Source organism: Balaenoptera borealis (genome assembly GCF_965194805.1).
Source record: "Balaenoptera borealis genome assembly, chromosome: 2".
Classification (NCBI taxonomy): domain Eukaryota; kingdom Metazoa; phylum Chordata; class Mammalia; order Artiodactyla; family Balaenopteridae; genus Balaenoptera; species Balaenoptera borealis.
The window spans coordinates 141,687,986-141,707,144 of NC_138867.1; positions in this window are offsets into that span (position 1 = coordinate 141,687,986).

Genomic DNA, 19,159 nt, shown 5'->3' on the forward strand with positions numbered 1-19,159 from the left:
CTCCCTCCTTGAGAATCAGCACCTTTAACCTCCTGTTCCGTACAGGTTGCAATTGGTCCTGAGGATGAACGGGAAGAGGGGGAACCAATGAGACACTAGCTCTAGGTGTTGGGACAGGCACAGGTCACTCTATTTTCCCATCAGGAAGAAGAATTAACCACAGCCTCAGCCTGCCGCCCGGGACCAGAATAGGGCCTGAAGGAATCCTGCTCTTTTGCGGCCAGCTCCCAAGAAAGCGAGTTGAAAAATGGAGCTCAGGGGCACTGCAATTCACAAACCTGCAGAGTTATAAATGATAACTCTCGTCCACAAATATATTGACGGAAGACAACGAAGAGGATTTGAAAGCAAGGCAGAATTGCAGGAAACAGATTTCAGGAGGTAGATTCGAATCGCCTTTAAAGCACGGGAAAAGCGGCAAAACCTCGACAATGATGCCCTTGGCCAAAAAGGGCGTATGCGTTTTTTCCTGAATATATTCAGGAAAAAACGCATACGCCCTTTTTGGCCAACCAAGCAACCTGGAAAGGCAAATCAGCGCTACAAGGAAGTCTCGCTTCCCATCGGTCAAAAGGGCCATGCTGAATAAAGTGTCAAAACCAGAAATGCAGGACAGGCCATGGAGAAACGGGAGCCTTGCTACGGTGATGGGCGGGATGTAAATTGCCAACAGCCACTCTGCAGAAGTGTACGGTGTGTCCTGAAACATCGAAAAAACTCAGCTTAGAGAGCATAGGGCACTTCCACTCACGGGCGTATAAATTGGGAAAACTAAAAATCAGCAAGGCACAGGCACCCCAAAGTTTAGGGCTGCTCTGTTGACAAGAACCTCCACTTCGTTACACCTTAAATATCCCAGGAAAGAGAAAAATGGATAAAGAAGTTGTGGTCCTTTTGTACAATGGAATATCACTCAGCCATGAAATCAACGTCATAAGGCTAGTAGCAGCATGATGAGTGGATTTAGGTACGACGATTCTAAGTGAAATAAGTCACACAGAAAAAGACACTTATCATAAGATATCACTTATAGAGGGAATGTAAAAACCGCTACCCTTGAACTGAATTACAAAACAGAACAGAGTCACACGTTTAGAAAACACACTATGGCTGCTTAACGGGTAAGGTGAGGTGGGGTGATGCCTAAAACAAGGGTTTCAAATTAGCTCAGAGACCGTTCCATAAACCCAATATGTAATAGACAAGACCTACTCTTTGCTCAGTGATCTGGACTCAAAACCCCCTATTCACCGCCCAAGAATATATCTGACTAGTAAGAATCTTAAAACCTATGTACTGATATCCCTCTGTAAGTGAGTCAAGTGGGTGTAAAGCGGCATAAACACAGCAGTGAAAAGCAGCTAAACCCCTTTATAAAAATCAATCACTTTTAAAATCCCGTGAAACAAAGACAGTGAAAGAGAGAGAAATTCTTACAAAATTCGTTCAAGGGCTGTGATGCCACCTGGATTGACCATATCTAGACCCACAGCTGATTGAGGCATAAGGGTGGACACTCTTGGGGCTGAGAGGTTTGGTGAGGTTGGGTGAGCAAATGCAGACCCTTTAGAGTAATACTGCATGGTACCCATCCCATGGGTCCCAAATCTCCAGGTTCAAGGGCATCTTCCTACATCGAAAACATGCATGAGAATCCCAGAAGATGGTACATCGTGTGATCGGGAAAGGTTTCTAAAACGCACCTCATTTCTCATCTCCTTGTGCTCGGGTTCGCCATTCCAGCCGCTTTACTAGCAATCTCCCTCCTTGAGAATCAGCACCTTTAACCTCCTGTTCCGTACAGGTTGCAATTGGTCCTGAGGATGAACGGGAAGAGGGGGAACCAATGAGACACTAGCTCTAGGTGTTGGGACAGGCACAGGTCACTGTATTTTCCCATCAGGAAGAAGAATTAACCACAGCCTCAGCCTGCCGCCCGGGACCAGAATAGGGCCTGAAGGAATCCTGCGCTTTTGCGGCCAGCTCCCAAGAAAGCGAGTTGAAAAATGGAGCTCAGGGGCACTGCAATTCACAAACCTGCAGAGTTATAAATGATAACTCTCGTCCACAAATATATTGACGGAAGACAACGAAGAGGATTTGAAAGCAAGGCAGAATTGCAGGAAACAGATTTCAGGAGGTAGATTCGAATCGCCTTTAAAGCACGGGAAAAGCGGCAAAACCTCGACAATGATGCCCTTGGCCAAAAAGGGCGTATGCGTTTTTTCCTGAATATATTCAGGAAAAAACGCATACGCCCTTTTTGGCCAACCAAGCAACCTGGAAAGGCAAATCAGCGCTACAAGGAAGTCTCGCTTCCCATCGGTCAAAAGGGCCATGCTGAATAAAGTGTCAAAACCAGAAATGCAGGACAGGCCATGGAGAAACGGGAGCCTTGCTACGGTGATGGGCGGGATGTAAATTGCCAACAGCCACTCTGCAGAAGTGTACGGTGTGTCCTGAAACATCGAAAAAACTCAGCTTAGAGAGCATAGGGCACTTCCACTCACGGGCGTATAAATTGGGAAAACTAAAAATCAGCAAGGCACAGGCACCCCAAAGTTTAGGGCTGCTCTGTTGACAAGAACCTCCACTTCGTTACACCTTAAATATCCCAGGAAAGAGAAAAATGGATAAAGAAGTTGTGGTCCTTTTGTACAATGGAATATCACTCAGCCATGAAATCAACGTCATAAGGCTAGTAGCAGCATGATGAGTGGATTTAGGTACGACGATTCTAAGTGAAATAAGTCACACAGAAAAAGACACTTATCATAAGATATCACTTATAGAGGGAATGTAAAAACCGCTACCCTTGAACTGAATTACAAAACAGAACAGAGTCACACGTTTAGAAAACACACTATGGCTGCTTAACGGGTAAGGTGAGGTGGGGTGATGCATAAAACAAGGGTTTCAAATTAGCTCAGAGACCGTTCCATAAACCCAATATGTAATAGACAAGACCTACTCTTTGCTCAGTGATCTGGACTCAAAACCCCCTATTCACCGCCCAAGAATATATCTGACTAGTAAGAATCTTAAAACCTATGTACTGATATCCCTCTGTAAGTGAGTCAAGTGGGTGTAAAGCGGCATAAACACAGCAGTGAAAAGCAGCTAAACCCCTTTATAAAAATCAATCACTTTTAAAATCCCGTGAAACAAAGACAGTGAAAGAGAGAGAAATTCTTACAAAATTCGTTCAAGGGCTGTGATGCCACCTGGATTGACCATATCTAGACCCACAGCTGATTGAGGCATAAGGGTGGACACTCTTGGGGCTGAGAGGTTTGGTGAGGTTGGGTGAGCAAATGCAGACCCTTTAGAGTAATACTGCGTGGTACCCATCCCATGGGTCCCAAATCTCCAGGTTCAAGGGCATCTTCCTACATCGAAAACATGCATGAGAATCCCAGAAGATGGTACATCGTGTGATCGGGAAAGGTTTCTAAAACGCACCTCATTTCTCATCTCCTTGTGCTCGGGTTCGCCATTCCAGCCGCTTTACTAGCAATCTCCCTCCTTGAGAATCAGCACCTTTAACCTCCTGTTCCGTACAGGTTGCAATTGGTCCTGAGGATGAACGGGAAGAGGGGGAACCAATGAGACACTAGCTCTAGGTGTTGGGACAGGCACAGGTCACTCTATTTTCCCATCAGGAAGAAGAATTAACCACAGCCTCAGCCTGCCGCCCGGGACCAGAATAGGGCCTGAAGGAATCCTGCGCTTTTGCGGCCAGCTCCCAAGAAAGCGAGTTGAAAAATGGAGCTCAGGGGCACTGCAATTCACAAACCTGCAGAGTTATAAATGATAACTCTCGTCCACAAATATATTGACGGAAGACAACGAAGAGGATTTGAAAGCAAGGCAGAATTGCAGGAAACAGATTTCAGGAGGTAGATTCGAATCGCCTTTAAAGCACGGGAAAAGCGGCAAAACCTCGACAATGATGCCCTTGGCCAAAAAGGGCGTATGCGTTTTTTCCTGAATATATTCAGGAAAAAACGCATACGCCCTTTTTGGCCAACCAAGCAACCTGGAAAGGCAAATCAGCGCTACAAGGAAGTCTCGCTTCCCATCGGTCAAAAGGGCCATGCTGAATAAAGTGTCAAAACCAGAAATGCAGGACAGGCCATGGAGAAACGGGAGCCTTGCTACGGTGATGGGCGGGATGTAAATTGCCAACAGCCACTCTGCAGAAGTGTACGGTGTGTCCTGAAACATCGAAAAAACTCAGCTTAGAGAGCATAGGGCACTTCCACTCACGGGCGTATAAATTGGGAAAACTAAAAATCAGCAAGACACAGGCACCCCAAAGTTTAGGGCTGCTCTGTTGACAAGAACCTCCACTTCGTTACACCTTAAATATCCCAGGAAAGAGAAAAATGGATAAAGAAGTTGTGGTCCTTTTGTACAATGGAATATCACTCAGCCATGAAATCAACGTCATAAGGCTAGTAGCAGCATGATGAGTGGATTTAGGTACGACGATTCTAAGTGAAATAAGTCACACAGAAAAAGACACTTATCATAAGATATCACTTATAGAGGGAATGTAAAAACCGCTACCCTTGAACTGAATTACAAAACAGAACAGAGTCACACGTTTAGAAAACACACTATGGCTGCTTAACGGGTAAGGTGAGGTGGGGTGATGCATAAAACAAGGGTTTCAAATTAGCTCAGAGACCGTTCCATAAACCCAATATGTAATAGACAAGACCTACTCTTTGCTCAGTGATCTGGACTCAAAACCCCCTATTCACCGCCCAAGAATATATCTGACTAGTAAGAATCTTAAAACCTATGTACTGATATCCCTCTGTAAGTGAGTCAAGTGGGTGTAAAGCGGCATAAACACAGCAGTGAAAAGCAGCTAAACCCCTTTATAAAAATCAATCACTTTTAAAATCCCGTGAAACAAAGACAGTGAAAGAGAGAGAAATTCTTACAAAATTCGTTCAAGGGCTGTGATGCCACCTGGATTGACCATATCTAGACCCACAGCTGATTGAGGCATAAGGGTGGACACTCTTGGGGCTGAGAGGTTTGGTGAGGTTGGGTGAGCAAATGCAGACCCTTTAGAGTAATACTGCGTGGTACCCATCCCATGGGTCCCAAATCTCCAGGTTCAAGGGCATCTTCCTACATCGAAAACATGCATGAGAATCCCAGAAGATGGTACATCGTGTGATCGGGAAAGGTTTCTAAAACGCACCTCATTTCTCATCTCCTTGTGCTCGGGTTCGCCATTCCAGCCGCTTTACTAGCAATCTCCCTCCTTGAGAATCAGCACCTTTAACCTCCTGTTCCGTACAGGTTGCAATTGGTCCTGAGGATGAACGGGAAGAGGGGGAACCAATGAGACACTAGCTCTAGGTGTTGGGACAGGCACAGGTCACTCTATTTTCCCATCAGGAAGAAGAATTAACCACAGCCTCAGCCTGCCGCCCGGGACCAGAATAGGGCCTGAAGGAATCCTGCGCTTTTGCGGCCAGCTCCCAAGAAAGCGAGTTGAAAAATGGAGCTCAGGGGCACTGCAATTCACAAACCTGCAGAGTTATAAATGATAACTCTCGTCCACAAATATATTGACGGAAGACAACAGAGAGGATTTGAAAGCAAGGCAGAATTGCAGGAAACAGATTTCAGGAGGTAGATTCGAATCGCCTTTAAAGCACGGGAAAAGCGGCAAAACCTCGACAATGATGCCCTTGGCCAAAAAGGGCGTATGCGTTTTTTCCTGAATATATTCAGGAAAAAACGCATACGCCCTTTTTGGCCAACCAAGCAACCTGGAAAGGCAAATCAGCGCTACAAAGAAGTCTCGCTTCCCATCGGTCAAAAGGGCCATGCTGAATAAAGTGTCAAAACCAGAAATGCAGGACAGGCCATGGAGAAACGGGAGCCTTGCTACGCTGATGGGCGGGATGTAAATTGCCAACAGCCACTCTGCAGAAGTGTACGGTGTGTCCTGAAACATCGAAAAAACTCAGCTTAGAGAGCATAGGGCACTTCCACTCACGGGCGTATAAATTGGGAAAACTAAAAATCAGCAAGGCACAGGAACCCCAAAGTTTAGGGCTGCTCTGTTGACAAGAACCTCCACTTCGTTACACCTTAAATATCCCAGGAAAGAGAAAAATGGATAAAGAAGTTGTGGTCCTTTTGTACAATGGAATATCACTCAGCCATGAAATCAACGTCATAAGGCTAGTAGCAGCATGATGAGTGGATTTAGGTACGACGATTCTAAGTGAAATAAGTCACACAGAAAAAGACACTTATCATAAGATATCACTTATAGAGGGAATGTAAAAACCGCTACCCTTGAACTGAATTACAAAACAGAACAGAGTCACACGTTTAGAAAACACACTATGGCTGCTTAACGGGTAAGGTGAGGTGGGGTGATGCATAAAACAAGGGTTTCAAATTAGCTCAGAGACCGTTCCATAAACCCAATATGTAATAGACAAGACCTACTCTTTGCTCAGTGATCTGGACTCAAAACCCCCTATTCACCGCCCAAGAATATATCTGACTAGTAAGAATCTTAAAACCTATGTACTGATATCCCTCTGTAAGTGAGTCAAGTGGGTGTAAAGCGGCATAAACACAGCAGTGAAAAGCAGCTAAACCCCTTTATAAAAATCAATCACTTTTAAAATCCCGTGAAACAAAGACAGTGAAAGAGAGAGAAATTCTTACAAAATTCGTTCAAGGGCTGTGATGCCACCTGGATTGACCATATCTAGACCCACAGCTGATTGAGGCATAAGGGTGGACACTCTTGGGGCTGAGAGGTTTGGTGAGGTTGGGTGAGCAAATGCAGACCCTTTAGAGTAATACTGCGTGGTACCCATCCCATGGGTCCCAAATCTCCAGGTTCAAGGGCATCTTCCTACATCGAAAACATGCATGAGAATCCCAGAAGATGGTACATCGTGTGATCGGGAAAGGTTTCTAAAACGCACCTCATTTCTCATCTCCTTGTGCTCGGGTTCGCCATTCCAGCCGCTTTACTAGCAATCTCCCTCCTTGAGAATCAGCACCTTTAACCTCCTGTTCCGTACAGGTTGCAATTGGTCCTGAGGATGAACGGGAAGAGGGGGAACCAATGAGACACTAGCTCTAGGTGTTGGGACAGGCACAGGTCACTGTATTTTCCCATCAGGAAGAAGAATTAACCACAGCCTCAGCCTGCCGCCCGGGACCAGAATAGGGCCTGAAGGAATCCTGCGCTTTTGCGGCCAGCTCCCAAGAAAGCGAGTTGAAAAATGGAGCTCAGGGGCACTGCAATTCACAAACCTGCAGAGTTATAAATGATAACTCTCGTCCACAAATATATTGACGGAAGACAACAGAGAGGATTTGAAAGCAAGGCAGAATTGCAGGAAACAGATTTCAGGAGGTAGATTCGAATCGCCTTTAAAGCACGGGAAAAGCGGCAAAACCTCGACAATGATGCCCTTGGCCAAAAAGGGCGTATGCGTTTTTTCCTGAATATATTCAGGAAAAAACGCATACGCCCTTTTTGGCCAACCAAGCAACCTGGAAAGGCAAATCAGCGCTACAAAGAAGTCTCGCTTCCCATCGGTCAAAAGGGCCATGCTGAATAAAGTGTCAAAACCAGAAATGCAGGACAGGCCATGGAGAAACGGGAGCCTTGCTACGGTGATGGGCGGGATGTAAATTGCCAACAGCCACTCTGCAGAAGTGTACGGTGTGTCCTGAAACATCGAAAAAACTCAGCTTAGAGAGCATAGGGCACTTCCACTCACGGGCGTATAAATTGGGAAAACTAAAAATCAGCAAGGCACAGGAACCCCAAAGTTTAGGGCTGCTCTGTTGACAAGAACCTCCACTTCGTTACACCTTAAATATCCCAGGAAAGAGAAAAATGGATAAAGAAGTTGTGGTCCTTTTGTACAATGGAATATCACTCAGCCATGAAATCAACGTCATAAGGCTAGTAGCAGCATGATGAGTGGATTTAGGTACGACGATTCTAAGTGAAATAAGTCACACAGAAAAAGACACTTATCATAAGATATCACTTATAGAGGGAATGTAAAAACCGCTACCCTTGAACTGAATTACAAAACAGAACAGAGTCACACGTTTAGAAAACACACTATGGCTGCTTAACGGGTAAGGTGAGGTGGGGTGATGCATAAAACAAGGGTTTCAAATTAGCTCAGAGACCGTTCCATAAACCCAATATGTAATAGACAAGACCTACTCTTTGCTCAGTGATCTGGACTCAAAACCCCCTATTCACCGCCCAAGAATATATCTGACTAGTAAGAATCTTAAAACCTATGTACTGATATCCCTCTGTAAGTGAGTCAAGTGGGTGTAAAGCGGCATAAACACAGCAGTGAAAAGCAGCTAAACCCCTTTATAAAAATCAATCACTTTTAAAATCCCGTGAAACAAAGACAGTGAAAGAGAGAGAAATTCTTACAAAATTCGTTCAAGGGCTGTGATGCCACCTGGATTGACCATATCTAGACCCACAGCTGATTGAGGCATAAGGGTGGACACTCTTGGGGCTGAGAGGTTTGGTGAGGTTGGGTGAGCAAATGCAGACCCTTTAGAGTAATACTGCGTGGTACCCATCCCATGGGTCCCAAATCTCCAGGTTCAAGGGCATCTTCCTACATCGAAAACATGCATGAGAATCCCAGAAGATGGTACATCGTGTGATCGGGAAAGGTTTCTAAAACGCACCTCATTTCTCATCTCCTTGTGCTCGGGTTCGCCATTCCAGCCGCTTTACTAGCAATCTCCCTCCTTGAGAATCAGCACCTTTAACCTCCTGTTCCGTACAGGTTGCAATTGGTCCTGAGGATGAACGGGAAGAGGGGGAACCAATGAGACACTAGCTCTAGGTGTTGGGACAGGCACAGGTCACTCTATTTTCCCATCAGGAAGAAGAATTAACCACAGCCTCAGCCTGCCGCCCGGGACCAGAATAGGGCCTGAAGCAATCCTGCGCTTTTGCGGCCAGCTCCCAAGAAAGCGAGTTGAAAAATGGAGCTCAGGGGCACTGCAATTCACAAACCTGCAGAGTTATAAATGATAACTCTCGTCCACAAATATATTGACGGAAGACAACAGAGAGGATTTGAAAGCAAGGCAGAATTGCAGGAAACAGATTTCAGGAGGTAGATTCGAATCGCCTTTAAAGCACGGGAAAAGCGGCAAAACCTCGACAATGATGCCCTTGGCCAAAAAGGGCGTATGCGTTTTTTCCTGAATATATTCAGGAAAAAACGCATACGCCCTTTTTGGCCAACCAAGCAACCTGGAAAGGCAAATCAGCGCTACAAAGAAGTCTCGCTTCCCATCGGTCAAAAGGGCCATGCTGAATAAAGTGTCAAAACCAGAAATGCAGGACAGGCCATGGAGAAACGGGAGCCTTGCTACGCTGATGGGCGGGATGTAAATTGCCAACAGCCACTCTGCAGAAGTGTACGGTGTGTCCTGAAACATCGAAAAAACTCAGCTTAGAGAGCATAGGGCACTTCCACTCACGGGCGTATAAATTGGGAAAACTAAAAATCAGCAAGGCACAGGCACCCCAAAGTTTAGGGCTGCTCTGTTGACAAGAACCTCCACTTCGTTACACCTTAAATATCCCAGGAAAGAGAAAAATGGATAAAGAAGTTGTGGTCCTTTTGTACAATGGAATATCACTCAGTCATGAAATCAACGTCATAAGGCTAGTAGCAGCATGATGAGTGGATTTAGGTACGACGATTCTAAGTGAAATAAGTCACACAGAAAAAGACACTTATCATAAGATATCACTTATAGAGGGAATGTAAAAACCGCTACCCTTGAACTGAATTACAAAACAGAACAGAGTCACACGTTTAGAAAACACACTATGGCTGCTTAACGGGAAAGGTGAGGTGGGGTGATGCCTAAAACAAGGGTTTCAAATTAGCTCAGAGACCGTTCCATAAACCCAATATGTAATAGACAAGACCTACTCCTTGCTCAGTGATCTGGACTCAAAACCCCCTATTCACCGCCCAAGAATATATCTGACTAGTAAGAATCTTAAAACCTATGTACTGATATCCCTCTGTAAGTGAGTCAAGTGGGTGTAAAGCGGCATAAACACAGCAGTGAAAAGCAGCTAAACCCCTTTATAAAAATCAATCACTTTTAAAAACCCGTGAAACAAAGACAGTGAAAGAGAGAGAAATTCTTACAAAATTCGTTCAAGGGCTGTGATGCCACCTGGATTGACCATATCTAGACCCACAGCTGATTGAGGCATAAGGGTGGACACTCTTGGGGCTGAGAGGTTTGGTGAGGTTGGGTGAGCAAATGCAGACCCTTTAGAGTAATACTGCGTGGTACCCATCCCATGGGTCCCAAATCTCCAGGTTCAAGGGCATCTTCCTACATCGAAAACATGCATGAGAATCCCAGAAGATGGTACATCGTGTGATCGGGAAAGGTTTCTAAAACGCACCTCATTTCTCATCTCCTTGTGCTCGGGTTCGCCATTCCAGCCGCTTTACTAGCAATCTCCCTCCTTGAGAATCAGCACCTTTAACCTCCTGTTCCGTACAGGTTGCAATTGGTCCTGAGGATGAACGGGAAGAGGGGGAACCAATGAGACACTAGCTCTAGGTGTTGGGACAGGCACAGGTCACTCTATTTTCCCATCAGGAAGAAGAATTAACCACAGCCTCAGCCTGCCGCCCGGGACCAGAATAGGGCCTGAAGGAATCCTGCGCTTTTGCGGCCAGCTCCCAAGAAAGCGAGTTGAAAAATGGAGCTCAGGGGCACTGCAATTCACAAACCTGCAGAGTTATAAATGATAACTCTCGTCCACAAATATATTGACGGAAGACAACAGAGAGGATTTGAAAGCAAGGCAGAATTGCAGGAAACAGATTTCAGGAGGTAGATTCGAATCGCCTTTAAAGCACGGGAAAAGCGGCAAAACCTCGACAATGATGCCCTTGGCCAAAAAGGGCGTATGCGTTTTTTCCTGAATATATTCAGGAAAAAACGCATACGCCCTTTTTGGCCAACCAAGCAACCTGGAAAGGCAAATCAGCGCTACAAAGAAGTCTTGCTTCCCATCGGTCAAAAGGGCCATGCTGAATAAAGTGTCAAAACCAGAAATGCAGGACAGGCCATGGAGAAACGGGAGCCTTGCTACGCTGATGGGCGGGATGTAAATTGCCAACAGCCACTCTGCAGAAGTGTACGGTGTGTCCTGAAACATCGAAAAAACTCAGCTTAGAGAGCATAGGGCACTTCCACTCACGGGCGTATAAATTGGGAAAACTAAAAATCAGCAAGGCACAGGCACCCCAAAGTTTAGGGCTGCTCTGTTGACAAGAACCTCCACTTCGTTACACCTTAAATATCCCAGGAAAGAGAAAAATGGATAAAGAAGTTGTGGTCCTTTTGTACAATGGAATATCACTCAGTCATGAAATCAACGTCATAAGGCTAGTAGCAGCATGATGAGTGGATTTAGGTACGACGATTCTAAGTGAAATAAGTCACACAGAAAAAGACACTTATCATAAGATATCACTTATAGAGGGAATGTAAAAACCGCTACCCTTGAACTGAATTACAAAACAGAACAGAGTCACACGTTTAGAAAACACACTATGGCTGCTTAACGGGTAAGGTGAGGTGGGGTGATGCATAAAACAAGGGTTTCAAATTAGCTCAGAGACCGTTCCATAAACCCAATATGTAATAGACAAGACCTACTCTTTGCTCAGTGATCTGGACTCAAAACCCCCTATTCACCGCCCAAGAATATATCTGACTAGTAAGAATCTTAAAACCTATGTACTGATATCCCTCTGTAAGTGAGTCAAGTGGGTGTAAAGCGGCATAAACACAGCAGTGAAAAGCAGCTAAACCCCTTTATAAAAATCAATCACTTTTAAAATCCCGTGAAACAAAGACAGTGAAAGAGAGAGAAATTCTTACAAAATTCGTTCAAGGGCTGTGATGCCACCTGGATTGACCATATCTAGACCCACAGCTGATTGAGGCATAAGGGTGGACACTCTTGGGGCTGAGAGGTTTGGTGAGGTTGGGTGAGCAAATGCAGACCCTTTAGAGTAATACTGCATGGTACCCATCCCATGGGTCCCAAATCTCCAGGTTCAAGGGCATCTTCCTACATCGAAAACATGCATGAGAATCCCAGAAGATGGTACATCGTGTGATCGGGAAAGGTTTCTAAAACGCACCTCATTTCTCATCTCCTTGTGCTCGGGTTCGCCATTCCAGCCGCTTTACTAGCAATCTCCCTCCTTGAGAATCAGCACCTTTAACCTCCTGTTCCGTACAGGTTGCAATTGGTCCTGAGGATGAACGGGAAGAGGGGGAACCAATGAGACACTAGCTCTAGGTGTTGGGACAGGCACAGGTCACTGTATTTTCCCATCAGGAAGAAGAATTAACCACAGCCTCAGCCTGCCGCCCGGGACCAGAATAGGGCCTGAAGGAATCCTGCGCTTTTGCGGCCAGCTCCCAAGAAAGCGAGTTGAAAAATGGAGCTCAGGGGCACTGCAATTCACAAACCTGCAGAGTTATAAATGATAACTCTCGTCCACAAATATATTGACGGAAGACAACGAAGAGGATTTGAAAGCAAGGCAGAATTGCAGGAAACAGATTTCAGGAGGTAGATTCGAATCGCCTTTAAAGCACGGGAAAAGCGGCAAAACCTCGACAATGATGCCCTTGGCCAAAAAGGGCGTATGCGTTTTTTCCTGAATATATTCAGGAAAAAACGCATACGCCCTTTTTGGCCAACCAAGCAACCTGGAAAGGCAAATCAGCGCTACAAGGAAGTCTCGCTTCCCATCGGTCAAAAGGGCCATGCTGAATAAAGTGTCAAAACCAGAAATGCAGGACAGGCCATGGAGAAACGGGAGCCTTGCTACGGTGATGGGCGGGATGTAAATTGCCAACAGCCACTCTGCAGAAGTGTACGGTGTGTCCTGAAACATCGAAAAAACTCAGCTTAGAGAGCATAGGGCACTTCCACTCACGGGCGTATAAATTGGGAAAACTAAAAATCAGCAAGACACAGGCACCCCAAAGTTTAGGGCTGCTCTGTTGACAAGAACCTCCACTTCGTTACACCTTAAATATCCCAGGAAAGAGAAAAATGGATAAAGAAGTTGTGGTCCTTTTGTACAATGGAATATCACTCAGCCATGAAATCAACGTCATAAGGCTAGTAGCAGCATGATGAGTGGATTTAGGTACGACGATTCTAAGTGAAATAAGTCACACAGAAAAAGACACTTATCATAAGATATCACTTATAGAGGGAATGTAAAAACCGCTACCCTTGAACTGAATTACAAAACAGAACAGAGTCACACGTTTAGAAAACACACTATGGCTGCTTAACGGGTAAGGTGAGGTGGGGTGATGCATAAAACAAGGGTTTCAAATTAGCTCAGAGACCGTTCCATAAACCCAATATGTAATAGACAAGACCTACTCTTTGCTCAGTGATCTGGACTCAAAACCCCCTATTCACCGCCCAAGAATATATCTGACTAGTAAGAATCTTAAAACCTATGTACTGATATCCCTCTGTAAGTGAGTCAAGTGGGTGTAAAGCGGCATAAACACAGCAGTGAAAAGCAGCTAAACCCCTTTATAAAAATCAATCACTTTTAAAATCCCGTGAAACAAAGACAGTGAAAGAGAGAGAAATTCTTACAAAATTCGTTCAAGGGCTGTGATGCCACCTGGATTGACCATATCTAGACCCACAGCTGATTGAGGCATAAGGGTGGACACTCTTGGGGCTGAGAGGTTTGGTGAGGTTGGGTGAGCAAATGCAGACCCTTTAGAGTAATACTGCGTGGTACCCATCCCATGGGTCCCAAATCTCCAGGTTCAAGGGCATCTTCCTACATCGAAAACATGCATGAGAATCCCAGAAGATGGTACATCGTGTGATCGGGAAAGGTTTCTAAAACGCACCTCATTTCTCATCTCCTTGTGCTCGGGTTCGCCATTCCAGCCGCTTTACTAGCAATCTCCCTCCTTGAGAATCAGCACCTTTAACCTCCTGTTCCGTACAGGTTGCAATTGGTCCTGAGGATGAACGGAAAGAGGGGGAACCAATGAGACACTAGCTCTAGGTGTTGGGACAGGCACAGGTCACTGTATTTTCCCATCAGGAAGAAGAATTAACCACAGCCTCAGCCTGCCGCCCGGGACCAGAATAGGGCCTGAAGGAATCCTGCGCTTTTGCGGCCAGCTCCCAAGAAAGCGAGTTGAAAAATGGAGCTCAGGGGCACTGCAATTCACAAACCTGCAGAGTTATAAATGATAACTCTCGTCCACAAATATATTGACGGAAGACAACGAAGAGGATTTGAAAGCAAGGCAGAATTGCAGGAAACAGATTTCAGGAGGTAGATTCGAATCGCCTTTAAAGCACGGGAAAAGCGGCAAAACCTCGACAATGATGCCCTTGGCCAAAAAGGGCGTATGCGTTTTTTCCTGAATATATTCAGGAAAAAACGCATACGCCCTTTTTGGCCAACCAAGCAACCTGGAAAGGCAAATCAGCGCTACAAGGAAGTCTCGCTTCCCATCGGTCAAAAGGGCCATGCTGAATAAAGTGTCAAAACCAGAAATGCAGGACAGGCCATGGAGAAACGGGAGCCTTGCTACGGTGATGGGCGGGATGTAAATTGCCAACAGCCACTCTGCAGAAGTGTACGGTGTGTCCTGAAACATCGAAAAAACTCAGCTTAGAGAGCATAGGGCACTTCCACTCACGGGCGTATAAATTGGGAAAACTAAAAATCAGCAAGACACAGGCACCCCAAAGTTTAGGGCTGCTCTGTTGACAAGAACCTCCACTTCGTTACACCTTAAATATCCCAGGAAAGAGAAAAATGGATAAAGAAGTTGTGGTCCTTTTGTACAATGGAATATCACTCAGCCATGAAATCAACGTCATAAGGCTAGTAGCAGCATGATGAGTGGATTTAGGTACGACGATTCTAAGTGAAATAAGTCACACAGAAAAAGACACTTATCATAAGATATCACTTATAGAGGGAATGTAAAAACCGCTACCCTTGAACTGAATTACAAAACAGAACAGAGTCACACGTTTAGAAAACACACTATGGCTGCTTAACGGGTAAGGTGAGGTGGGGTGATGCATAAAACAAGGGTTTCAAATTAGCTCAGAGACCGTTCCATAAACCCAATATGTAATAGACAAGACCTACTCTTTGCTCAGTGATCTGGACTCAAAACCCCCTATTCACCGCCCAAGAATATATCTGACTAGTAAGAATCTTAAAACCTATGTACTGATATCCCTCTGTAAGTGAGTCAAGTGGGTGTAAAGCGGCATAAACACAGCAGTGAAAAGCAGCTAAACCCCTTTATAAAAATCAATCACTTTTAAAATCCCGTGAAACAAAGACAGTGAAAGAGAGAGAAATTCTTACAAAATTCGTTCAAGGGCTGTGATGCCACCTGGATTGACCATATCTAGACCCACAGCTGATTGAGGCATAAGGGTGGACACTCTTGGGGCTGAGAGGTTTGGTGAGGTTGGGTGAGCAAATGCAGACCCTTTAGAGTAATACTGCGTGGTACCCATCCCATGGGTCCCAAATCTCCAGGTTCAAGGGCATCTTCCTACATCGAAAACATGCATGAGAATCCCAGAAGATGGTACATCGTGTGATCGGGAAAGGTTTCTAAAACGCACCTCATTTCTCATCTCCTTGTGCTCGGGTTCGCCATTCCAGCCGCTTTACTAGCAATCTCCCTCCTTGAGAATCAGCACCTTTAACCTCCTGTTCCGTACAGGTTGCAATTGGTCCTGAGGATGAACGGGAAGAGGGGGAACCAATGAGACACTAGCTCTAGGTGTTGGGACAGGCACAGGTCACTGTATTTTCCCATCAGGAAGAAGAATTAACCACAGCCTCAGCCTGCCGCCCGGGACCAGAATAGGGCCTGAAGGAATCCTGCGCTTTTGCGGCCAGCTCCCAAGAAAGCGAGTTGAAAAATGGAGCTCAGGGGCACTGCAATTCACAAACCTGCAGAGTTATAAATGATAACTCTCGTCCACAAATATATTGACGGAAGACAACAGAGAGGATTTGAAAGCAAGGCAGAATTGCAGGAAACAGATTTCAGGAGGTAGATTCGAATCGCCTTTAAAGCACGGGAAAAGCGGCAAAACCTCGACAATGATGCCCTTGGCCAAAAAGGGCGTATGCGTTTTTTCCTGAATATATTCAGGAAAAAACGCATACGCCCTTTTTGGCCAACCAAGCAACCTGGAAAGGCAAATCAGCGCTACAAAGAAGTCTCGCTTCCCATCGGTCAAAAGGGCCATGCTGAATAAAGTGTCAAAACCAGAAATGCAGGACAGGCCATGGAGAAACGGGAGCCTTGCTACGCTGATGGGCGGGATGTAAATTGCCAACAGCCACTCTGCAGAAGTGTACGGTGTGTCCTGAAACATCGAAAAAACTCAGCTTAGAGAGCATAGGGCACTTCCACTCACGGGCGTATAAATTGGGAAAACTAAAAATCAGCAAGGCACAGGCACCCCAAAGTTTAGGGCTGCTCTGTTGACAAGAACCTCCACTTCGTTACACCTTAAATATCCCAGGAAAGAGAAAAATGGATAAAGAAGTTGTGGTCCTTTTGTACAATGGAATATCACTCAGCCATGAAATCAACGTCATAAGGCTAGTAGCAGCATGATGAGTGGATTTAGGTACGACGATTCTAAGTGAAATAAGTCACACAGAAAAAGACACTTATCATAAGATATCACTTATAGAGGGAATGTAAAAACCGCTACCCTTGAACTGAATTACAAAACAGAACAGAGTCACACGTTTAGAAAACACACTATGGCTGCTTAACGGGTAAGGTGAGGTGGGGTGATGCATAAAACAAGGGTTTCAAATTAGCTCAGAGACCGTTCCATAAACCCAATATGTAATAGACAAGACCTACTCTTTGCTCAGTGATCTGGACTCAAAACCCCCTATTCACCGCCCAAGAATATATCTGACTAGTAAGAATCTTAAAACCTATGTACTGATATCCCTCTGTAAGTGAGTCAAGTGGGTGTAAAGCGGCATAAACACAGCAGTGAAAAGCAGCTAAACCCCTTTATAAAAATCAATCACTTTTAAAATCCCGTGAAACAAAGACAGTGAAAGAGAGAGAAATTCTTACAAAATTCGTTCAAGGGCTGTGATGCCACCTGGATTGACCATATCTAGACCCACAGCTGATTGAGGCATAAGGGTGGACACTCTTGGGGCTGAGAGGTTTGGTGAGGTTGGGTGAGCAAATGCAGACCCTTTAGAGTAATACTGCGTGGTACCCATCCCATGGGTCCCAAATCTCCAGGTTCAAGGGCATCTTCCTACATCGAAAACATGCATGAGAATCCCAGAAGATGGTACATCGTGTGATCGGGAAAGGTTTCTAAAACGCACCTCATTTCTCATCTCCTTGTGCTCGGGTTCGCCATTCCAGCCGCTTTACTAGCAATCTCCCTCCTTGAGAATCAGCACCTTTAACCTCCTGTTCCGTACAGGTTGCAATTGGTCCTGAGGATGAACGGGAAGAGGGGGAACCAATGAGACACTAGCTCTAGGTGTTGGGACAGGCACAGGTCACTCTATTTTCCCATCAGGAAGAAGAATTAACCACAGCCTCAGCCTGCCGCCCGGGACCAGAATAGGGCCTGAAGGAATCCTGCGCTTTTGCGGCCAGCTCCCAAGAAAGCGAGTTGAAAAATGGAGCTCAGGGGCACTGCAATTCACAAACCTGCAGAGTTATAAATGATAACTCTCGTCCACAAATATATTGACGGAAGACAACGAAGAGGATTTGAAAGCAAGGCAGAATTGCAGGAAACAGATTTCAGGAGGTAGATTCGAATCGCCTTTAAAGCACGGGAAAAGCGGCAAAACCTCGACAATGATGCCCTTGGCCAAAAAGGGCGTATGCGTTTTTTCCTGAATATATTCAGGAAAAAACGCATACGCCCTTTTTGGCCAACCAAGCAACCTGGAAAGGCAAATCAGCGCTACAAGGAAGTCTCGCTTCCCATCGGTCAAAAGGGCCATGCTGAATAAAGTGTCAAAACCAGAAATGCAGGACAGGCCATGGAGAAACGGGAGCCTTGCTACGGTGATCGGCGGGATGTAAATTGCCAACAGCCACTCTGCAGAAGTGTACGGTGTGTCCTGAAACATCGAAAAAACTCAGCTTAGAGAGCATAGGGCACTTCCACTCACGGGCGTATAAATTGGGAAAACTAAAAATCAGCAAGACACAGGCACCCCAAAGTTTAGGGCTGCTCTGTTGACAAGAACCTCCACTTCGTTACACCTTAAATATCCCAGGAAAGAGAAAAATGGATAAAGAAGTTGTGGTCCTTTTGTACAATGGAATATCACTCAGCCATGAAATCAACGTCATAAGGCTAGTAGCAGCATGATGAGTGGATTTAGGTACGACGATTCTAAGTGAAATAAGTCACACAGAAAAAGACACTTATCATAAGATATCACTTATAGAGGGAATGTAAAAACCGCTACCCTTGAACTGAATTACAAAACAGAACAGAGTCACACGTTTAGAAAACACACTATGGCTGCTTAACGGGTAAGGTGAGGTGGGGTGATGCATAAAACAAGGGTTTCAAATTAGCTCAGAGACCGTTCCATAAACCCAATATGTAATAGACAAGACCTACTCTTTGCTCAGTGATCTGGACTCAAAACCCCCTATTCACCGCCCAAGAATATATCTGACTAGTAAGAATCTTAAAACCTATGTACTGATATCCCTCTGTAAGTGAGTCAAGTGGGTGTAAAGCGGCATAAACACAGCAGTGAAAAGCAGCTAAACCCCTTTATAAAAATCAATCACTTTTAAAATCCCGTGAAACAAAGACAGTGAAAGAGAGAGAAATTCTTACAAAATTCGTTCAAGGGCTGTGATGCCACCTGGATTGACCATATCTAGACCCACAGCTGATTGAGGCATAAGGGTGGACACTCTTGGGGCTGAGAGGTTTGGTGAGGTTGGGTGAGCAAATGCAGACCCTTTA